At 46.7% G+C, this 9,799-nt stretch overlaps 1 long non-coding RNA gene across 1 annotated transcript; it reads right to left on the bottom strand.

Moving 5' to 3' along the window:
• Positions 1–1,608: 1,608 nt before the first annotated feature.
• On the bottom strand, positions 1,609–8,870 carry LOC144000410 (uncharacterized). The gene is made up of 4 exons (XR_013278225.1): positions 8,590–8,870; positions 4,737–4,799; positions 4,530–4,613; positions 1,609–1,809 (listed from the first exon to the last, which is right to left on the bottom strand). It is a non-coding gene; the product is annotated as an uncharacterized LOC144000410 (long non-coding RNA).
• Between the last annotated feature and the right edge of the window lie 929 nt (positions 8,871–9,799).

Below are 9,799 nucleotides of genomic sequence, written 5' to 3'. Positions count from 1 at the left end.
AATTGACCTTGCTGCAGTGCTGAGGAATGACCAGCGGATGTCAGAGGTGAGTGTGTAAATTGACCTTGCTGCGGTGCTGAGGAATGACCAGCGGATGGCAGAGGTGAGTGCGCAACATGACCTTTCTGCAGTGCTGAGGAATGACCAGAAGGTGGCAGAGACGAGTGTACAACATGACCTTTCTGTAGTGCTGAGAAATGACCAGCAGATGGCAGAGGTGAGTATGCAACATGACCTTGCTGCAGTGCTGAGCATTGACCAGCAGATGGCAGAGGTGAGTGTGTAAATTGACCTTGCTGGAGTACTGAGGGAATGACCAGCAGACGTCAGAGGTGAGTGTGTAACTTGACCTTGCTGCAGTGCTGAGGAATGACCAGCGGATGGCAGAGGTGAGTGTGCAACATGACCTTTCTGCAGTGCTGAGAAATGACCAGCAGATGGCAGAGGTGAGTGTGCAACATGACCCTTGCTGCAGTGCTGAGAAATGACCAGCAGATGGCAGAGGTGAGTGTGCAACATGACCTTGCTGCAGTGCTGAGCAATGACCAGCAGATGGCAGAGGTGAGTGTGTAAATTGACCTTGCTGGAGTACTGAGGGAATGGCCAGCAGATGGCAGAGGTGAGTGTGTAACTTGACCTTGCTGCAGTGCTGAGGAATGACCAGCGGATGGCAGAGGTGAGTGTGCAACATGACCTTTCTGCAGTGCTGAGAAATGACCAGCAGATGGCAGAGGTGAGTGTGCAACATGACCCTTGCTGCAGTGCTGAGAAATGACCAGCAGATGGCAGAGGTGAGTGTGCAACATGACCTTTCTGCAGTGCTGAGAAATGACCAGCAGATGGCAGAGGTGAGTGTGCAACATGACCCTTGCTGCAGTGCTGAGAAATGACCAGCAGATGGCAGAGGTGAGTGTGCAACATGACCTTTCTGCAGTACTGAGAAATGACCAGCAGATGGCAGAGGTGAGTGTGCAACATGACCTTTCTGCAGTGCTGAGAAATGACCAGCAGATGGCAGAGGTGAGTGTGCAACATGACCCTTGCTGCAGTGCTGAGAAATGACCAGCAGATGGCAGAGGTGAGTGTGCAACATGACCTTTCTGCAGTACTGAGAAATGACCAGCAGATGGCAGAGGTGAGTGTGCAACATGACCCTTGCTGTAGTGCTGAGGAAAGACCAGCAGATGGCAGAGGTGAGTGTGTAACTTGACCTTGCTGCAGTGCTGAGGAATGACCAGCGGGTGGCAGAAGTGAGCAAGCAGTGTAATAGGAAATGTGCGTTATCATAATTACACGGATACGACAACTTTTTTTTATTTATGGGAGTTACTATTTTATTTAATATTCATTAAAGTAGCACATTTATAAAACAACAACTGTGTCAAAAGTGCCTGAGAAGATTTAACAGCAAACATTTTGAATCGTCGACTCACTTTGTATACTTTCTACTTTAATGATTCATTTTATAAAGATAATTTTCTGAATTAAATACAAAGTCATCACACCCATCACACATCTATCATAAACGTTCAGAGGTTCCCTCCTGATAAACCAAAGAAAACTCTACAAATGTCAGTTTGTCGGCATAAAATGGTAAAAACAGAACAATTTTGTCAATAAACTTTATTAGTAAGTATTTGGTTACATTGGTGGAAGAGAAGGTTGTTGGAGGGAACATACGGTTATACTTTTATTTATATTTCCCCGTATATCATGGCGTCTCCGGTGATCTGTCCGTTGGTGGTGAAATCATAGAAATACCAGGGTGGCTGGAGAACACAGGACTGTCCAAATTATCATCTCCGACAACTGGAAAAAAAAAAAAGATGTGGGTTTTATACATTTTTATTGCTTATTTAAAAATAATAATAATAATAATAACATAGCGCAAGACAACTCATCGGGTCGCATCACATTTAAACAATACTTGTAAATTTTGTACTGACTGCATTCCCAAAAAATAAAAAAATAAAAAATTGTAGTGTTACTGAAGAAAAAACAAAAAGGAATAAAGTAAAAAAAAAAAAGTGGTTTGGGTGCATAGTAGTGAATTCAAAAAGTAAAAAAAAGAAAAAAAAAAAGTTTAATGCCGCGTACACACGATCAGAATTCCGGCCAGAAAAAGACCGATGAGAGCTTTTCATCAGAAAATGCGACCGTGTGTACGCTCCATCGGAATCTAGCTGTCCGAATTCCCGCCAGACAAAAAATTGATAGCAGGTTCTCAATCTTCCCGACGGAAAAACTTTCTATCGGTAATTCCGATTCGTGTGTAATGCAATTCCGACACGCCAAAAATCACGCATTGCTCAGATTCAACTACGAGACGGAAGCTATCGGCCACTGGCTATTGAACTTCCTTTTTCTAGTCCCGTCGTACGTGTTGTACGTCACCGCGTTATAAACGATGGGATTTTGGTGTGACCATGTGTAGGCAAGACGGCTTGAGCCGAATTCCGTCGAGAAAACCCTCAGAGCTTTTTCTGACGAGAATTCTGATCGTGTGTACGCGGCATTAGAGTTGCAGCAGGGGACCCGCAGGGCCGGATTAAGAGCATCATGTGCTTGGTGCTGAGGATTTTGGTGGTCCTTTTACTTGGCACCCCTCTGCTTTCCAAGAGCCTGTGCTGGCGTGCGCCCAAACTCAAAAGGGTGCAGCCGCACAGGCATAACACTATGGAAGCCCCAGACTTCTGTAAGAGCCCTGCATTGGCGTGCCCCAGGCTTCTGTTAGGACTGCTCATGCAGTGCCCGTTATCAATACCATCACCCTGCCCCGGCGGTGCATATGGAAAGCAGGGCCTGTCAGTGGAGATCTGTTCCCGTTGGCCCATTGCTTTCCATGTCCTTTTTGGGTGTCTGGGCCTATATTAAGGTAGGGGCCTGGAGCTGCAGCTCCAATAGCCCCTACGTTAATCCAGCCCTGGGGACCCGACCACCTGGTGCCCCTCACACAAGAGGTGGGGAGTGGTGGGGACTGTGTGCACGAGGGTCAGATATATGTCTCCCCCACCTATGTGGTGTGGAGAGGTGGGGGGTGTGTGGGGAGCAGAGGGGGAAGCCGGAGCGCCATGGCGTGAGTGCTCCAATAGTATAGAAAATAATAAGTCAATAATAAAAACAACAAAAATGCTCAGAACAACAAATTTATACAACACAGGTACCTGATTTTGCGGAGCTGGGCCGCTCTAGTATATATGCGGTGGGCAGTCCAGAGACAGTTAATAAACCAGCCATGACTGTAGAATGAGGCAATTTCCAGTCTCACCTCCGCAGCGGGTTAGGAGAGGTGCCAGTGGGAAGGAAGAAGAGCACACAGAAGAAGACCTAATTAAAGACCTGATTTTTGTCTCTCTTCTTCTTTCCCGGTGTTGCTCCTCTCCTAATCCCCTATGGAAATTTAAATTCAAACCTCCCCTTAGAGGTTATTGTGTACTCCTTCATGGTACGTGTGCAGCAACACATGCAGTGTTAATGTGTTTCTAAAGCTATCATAAAAAAAAACATGTTATACTTACCTGCTCTGTGTAATGATTTTGCACAGAGCAGCCCCGATCCTCCTCTTCTGGGGCCCCCTCACCGGAGCACCTGGCTCCTCCCTCCCACTGAGTGCCTCTCATAGTAATCCACTTGCTATGGAGGTACTCGTGTGTGCTCACTTCCAAGCCGGCTCTGTCTGTCTATAAGACACACAGAGCATAACTCGGCCCCGCTCCTTCCTCCCTGGCTTTGATTGACGGCAGCAAGAGCCAATGGATATTTGCCCAGCAGTGTCCCCCTGCAGTCCTCTTGCTGGTCATGATCCCTCTGTGTGTCATGAGAAGGGTCCCTCCCACACTCGAGCTCAGGCCTGAGTTCAAACTCCCCCCCGACTAGGGAGTTACTTTCAAAGGCCTCCAACAGCCTAACACTCAATCTCCAGCTTCCATCCGAAACCCCCTCCGCAAATGGGCTGACCCTGAGTATTTGAGGGGGCCTGCCCCCTGCCAACCCTTCTGTTGGGGATTGGTCAGGGCCCACGTAAATATTCCAGACAGCTCCACCTTACCGCCCCTCCCATTCTTCTAGAAGTCTCCAGTAAGTATATGTTGGGGATTGGTCAGGGCCCTCATAAATACTCCAGGCAGCTCCACCTTACCTCCCCTCCCATTCTTCTAGAAGTCTCCAGTAAGTATCTGTTGGGGATTGGTCAGGGCTCATGTAAATACCCCAGGCAGCTCCACCTTACCTCCCCTTCCATTCTTCTAGAAGTCTTCAGTAAATATCTGTTGGGGATTGTCAGGGCCCTCATAAATACTTCAGGCTGCTCCACCTCACCTCCCCTCCCATTCTCCTAGGAGTCTTCAGTAAGTTCTAGAAGTAGGGGGGAGATCTCTGTGATGCTGCCTGTGAGTCATCCAGCCCTCCCTGGATCAATCCCCTGATCCAGATGTCCCCATCAGCTGTTGCCTAATCAGGATGCCAACTTTTTCAATTTATATTCCATTTACAGGAAACGTATGCAGCATAACACAACATGGTTGACTCACTTTGGTGGTCTTAGGCATTTGCCAGCCTTTCCAAAAACTCCAAAGCACCAAACTATAACCCATCGTCTTCAAGACCCTCCGATTCTAAATGAAATGAAATGAATATAAATACAGTTATTTAGATTTATTTAGATTTAGAACAAAGGTGAATAATATTATGGCTTTACACAAATGGCAACAGACACGATCGATTAGGAATTTACTTACCAATTTGAATCGGTTACCAGGGAGGATTAAACTGGCCATAAGCCAATAGAAAGAAAGGCCAGCCTATAGAAACAAAAAAAAACAAGGACAACAATAGTAAAACAGATCGTCCTTAATTAATTAAACACGTGTAGCACACCCCCTTGGGGGGCCGCCAATGAACTGGGACCCCCCACCCTGCACAGCCAGGTACACCGGAAAAAAAAGAACATTCTTTGTTTTTTTATTGAAGGATAAAAACTTGAATATGGATGGGAGATTATGGGATGCTCACTTGACTTCAACAACAAACTTCAGGGACACTCTTCCTATATACAGTCTCTATACAGTGGGGCAAAATAGTATTTAGTCGGTCACCAATTGTGGAAGTTCTCCCACTTATAAAGATGAGCGAGGCCTGGAATTGTCATCATAGGTATCCCCTCAACTATGAGAGACACAATGTGGAAACAAATCCAGACAAATCACATTGATTTTTGAAAGAATCTATTTGCAAATTATGGTGGAAAATAAGTATTTGGTCGCCTACAAACAAGATTTCCGGCTCTCACAGACCTGTATCTTCTATAAGAGGCTCCTCTCTCCTCCGCTCATTACCGGTATTAATGGCACCTGATTGAACTTGTTATCAGTATAAAAGACACCCGTCCACAACCTCAAACAGTCACACTCCAAACTCCACTATGGTGAAGACCAAAGAGCTGTCGAAGGACACCAGAAACAAAATTGTAGACCTGCACCAGGCTGGGAAGACTGAATCTCCAATAGGCAAGCAGCTTGGTGTGAAGAAATCAACTGTGGGAGCAATAATTAGAAAATGGGAGACATATAAGACCCCTGATAATCTCCCTCGATCTGGGGCTCCACGCAAGATCTCAACCCGTGGGGTCAAAATGATCACAAGAACGGTGAGCAAAAATCCCAGAACCACACGGGGGGACCTAGTGAATGACCTGCAGAGAGCTGGGACCAACATAACAAAGGCCACCATCAGTAACACACTATGCCGCCAGGGACTCGGATCCTGCAGTGCCAGACGTGTCCCCCTGCTTGAGCCAGTACATGTCCGGGCCCGTCTGAGGTTTGCTAGAGAGCATTTGGATGATCCAGAAGAGGATTGGGAGAATGTCATATGGTCAGATGAAACCAAAGTAGAACTGTTTGGAGGAGGGAGAATGCTGAGTTGCAACCAAAGAACACCATACCTACTGTGAAGCATGGGGGTGGCAACATCATGCTTTGGGGCTGTTTCTCTGCAAAGGGAACAGGACGACTGATCCCTGTACATGAAAGAATGAATGGGGCCATGTATCATGAGATTATGAGTGCAAACCTTCTCCCATCAGCAAGGGCATTAAAGATGAAATTTGGATGGGTCTTTCAGCATGACAATGATCCCAAACACACCACCCAGGCAACGAAGGAGTGGCTTTGTAAGAAGCATTTCAAGGTCCTGGAGTGGCCTAGCCAGTCTCCAGATCTCAACCCCCATAGAAAATCTTTGGAGGGTGTTGAAAGTCCGTGTTGGCCAGCGACAGCCCCAAAAAATCACTACACTAGAGGAGATCTGCATGGAGGACATGGAGGCCAACATACCAACAACAGTGTGTGACAACCTTGTGAAGACTTACAGAAAACGTTTGACCTCTGTCATTGCCAACAAAGGATATATAACAAAGTATTGAGATAAACTTTTGATATTGACCAAATACTTATTTTCCAACATAATTTGCAAAAAAATTCAGACAATATGATTGGATTTGTCTCCACATTTTGTCCCTCGTAGTTGAGGTGATACCTATGATGACAATTACCGGCCTCTCTCATCTTTTTAAGTGGGAGAACTTCCACAATTGGTGGCTGACTAAATACTTTTTTGCCCCACTGTATATACAGCTCCTCTTCTTCGTCCAATACACACTTGCTTGCAGAACCCAGCTGGAACACTGTGAAGATCTGACAGTCAGATTAAGTGCAATGGCCCATTACAGGCAAGAACCTGTGGCCACTTGGTTGTGTAGCAAAATTACAATGTACAGCTTGTATCACTCCTGTGGCTACTGATCCCCGCACCACCTCTTTAGGCACTGCCAACCCACCTGGGTGCAGCTGCCCCTTTCAGAATGACACTCTGTCCACAGTCCTCCAGATTGACACTCACCAGCCCATCCAGCAGACTGCTCGGGAGACCTACCAGGGAAGGGAAGAAGACTTAAGCACATCACTGTCTTCAGGGAAAACTGGCTGACCTTGTAGGTCCCCAATAGTGCTGACCTACTCCCGCTGTCCTCTCTATGCTCCCCTGCCTCAAGAATGGCTTCCTCCATGTGTTGTGGGGGATCCTTCCAGCACCCGAGCCCCAACCAATGTCACTCCCCCCGCAGACTAGGGGGCATCCTCGAGGGCCACGACAGCCTCCACAACACTATATCTCCATTTTCCACCAAATTGCCCCTGCTGGCGTGACCCATGCCTATCTATGAGGTTGTCTGCCCCCTGCAAGCCGTTACTGGAGATTGGCTGAGGTCCTCAAAAATATTCCAAACAGCTGCTCCTATCTTCCACCCACAATGTCTAGAACATTCTCCAATGTCCCAGAAAACAGGAGGAGGCACCAGAAAAGCTGTCACGATGAGTCACCCAGCCCTGAGTCACTGAACCCTGACCCAGATTCACAGCCCAGGCTTGGCCTTGAGCCAAACTGAATTTTACTACACTAACAGACCTACTTTATATATAGCACCCTAGAGGGTACTATACACATATAATTACTGACACCAAAATGTCACCAATGCAAATTTACACTGTCATACAAGCTGTACACTCACTACTTTACATTGTAGACAAGTGTCATTTCTTCAGTGTTGTCACATGAAAAGATAGAAGAAAACATTTACAAAAATGTGTGGGGTGTACTCACTTTTGTGAGATGTAAACACAGGGCTTTTTTTCTCAGAGAATAGGTGCAGGAACTCAACCATGCCCGCCACACTCACATACCTGCTAAATGGCATCGAATAATAGCTCTTCCCTCTGCATACAACCCCCTCCCTCCACTGCCCTCATTTCTCCCTCCTTCTTAAAAACTTCACCATCTGTCATATATCTTACCTTTGTTGCAATATTAAGCTGAAGCACCTATCCGGCTGTAGTACCTCCCAGCATACTATACTATACTACAGTCACTTGCAAGGGAGATTATGCAGTAGGAGCATCAACAACTGGTCACCAGGGAAAAAATGGAGACCACAGAGGGTGCCGCCTACCACTCACCCTCTCCTGCCCATGACTGCACTGAACCCTGGGCACCTGTTCTGTATCTCCCTTGTCCCTGTCTGGCACTCAGGATCTGACCTGTGGGAGCTACTGGGAGATAAGCTATCACTTGTAAACGCAGAAGCTGCACTTCAGTGTTACCGAGTGATAGTGGTGAGCAGGGAGCAGAAGACCTGAGCCAGAGGTGGTGGAACTGAGTTCCTCCTAGTTCCTGCTGAAAAAAAGCCCTGTATATATATATATATATATATATATATATATATATATATATATATATACTTTAATTCACACAAATTAATGCAATTGATAAAGTGATGCACCAAAGAATTACAAGTATTGTGTGTTTTGGGAACTAGAATATGACCCTAAGTGTAATCTTTTACATAATGAACAAAGCTCGGCCTTCATGATCAGGTCTTGCTCTTTATACAGTTTCTGGCTTGACAAGGTTCAGTCTATAAAAGTTTTTTTTGAAAGAGGACACTTTAGAAGAATTGATCAGAAATTGTGTTATCTTGGGTATCAAAGAGATCAGTACTTGCGAATGACAGACAGGAAATATTCAAATGAAACTTACATTAGAAGCGGTGGGTCTGTAGTACGTGTTGATAAAACTGGCGGCGGTCACGGTCCAAGACAACGTGGAATGAATCCAGGGAGTCTAGTACAGAATTACATATATATCAGCATTTTGACTAAACAACACCAGACACACTAGAAACAATTGATGTATCTTAGGTCTGTTGTACTCAACTCATTCTTGATCCAGCAGGGGGTCTTCTTTAACTCACGGACATTGGCAATTCAGGGTTACACCCAGAGTGCCAGCACCAGAGCGAAGTGACTCACATTGGTACTCATAAGCTGAGTCCCCCTTGTGCCTCCAGCATTCTCTGTGTTTCCAGTGACTCTGACTTCTGTGCACTTCAGTGACCCCTACATACCTGTGCTTTTAGAGACCCCTGCACTGCATTGACCCCAATGTCTTCAGTGAACCCAGTACGCCTGTGCTTTCAGTGACCCCTACACTCCTGTGCTTCCAGGGACCCCTGCACTCCAGCTATCCAGGTGTTTCCAGTGCCCCTAGTACTCTGGTGACCTCAGTGTATCGAATGAACTCAGCGATCCATTAATCCATGTCTCCAATGATGCCAGTGGAGTGCTTGAGTGTCTCCAGTAACCTCTCAACTGAACTCAGTACTCCTGTGTCTCCAGTGACCTCTGTGCCTCCAGTGACCAGTGTGTCTCAACTGAACCCAGTACTCCTGTGTCTCCAGTAACCTCTGTTCCTCCAGTGACCCCTGTGGCTCAAGCGAACCCAGTGCTCCTGTGTTTCCAGTAACCTCCGTGCCTCCAGGGACCCCTGTGTCTCAAGTGAACCCAGTGCTCTTGTGTCTCCAGTAACCTCTGTATCTCCAGTGACCCCTGTGTCTCAGGTGAAACCATTACTCCTGTGTCTCCAGTAACCTTTGTACCTCCAGTGATCCCTGTGTCTCAAGTGAACCCAGTGCTTTTGTGTCTCCAGTAACCTCTGTATCTCCAGCAACCCCTGTGTCTCAACTGAACCCAGTTCTCCTGTGCCTCCAGTAACCTCTGTGCCTCCAGTGACCTCATGTTTCAAATGAAACCAGTGCTCTTGTGTCAACCAGTAACCTCTGTGCCTCCAGTGACCCCTGTGTCTCAAGCGAACCCAGTGCTCCTGTTTCTCCAGTATCCTCTGTGCCTCCAGTGACCCCTGTGTCTCCAGTGACCTTTGTACCTCCAGTGACCCCTGCGTCTCAAGTGAA

Source organism: Lithobates pipiens, unplaced genomic scaffold (assembly GCF_037356315.1).
Source record: "Lithobates pipiens isolate NorthernLeopardFrog02 unplaced genomic scaffold, aLitPip1_a1.2 Scaffold_22, whole genome shotgun sequence".
Taxonomy (NCBI): Eukaryota; Metazoa; Chordata; class Amphibia; order Anura; family Ranidae; genus Lithobates; species Lithobates pipiens.
This window is presented reverse-complemented; position numbering and strand designations above follow the sequence as displayed.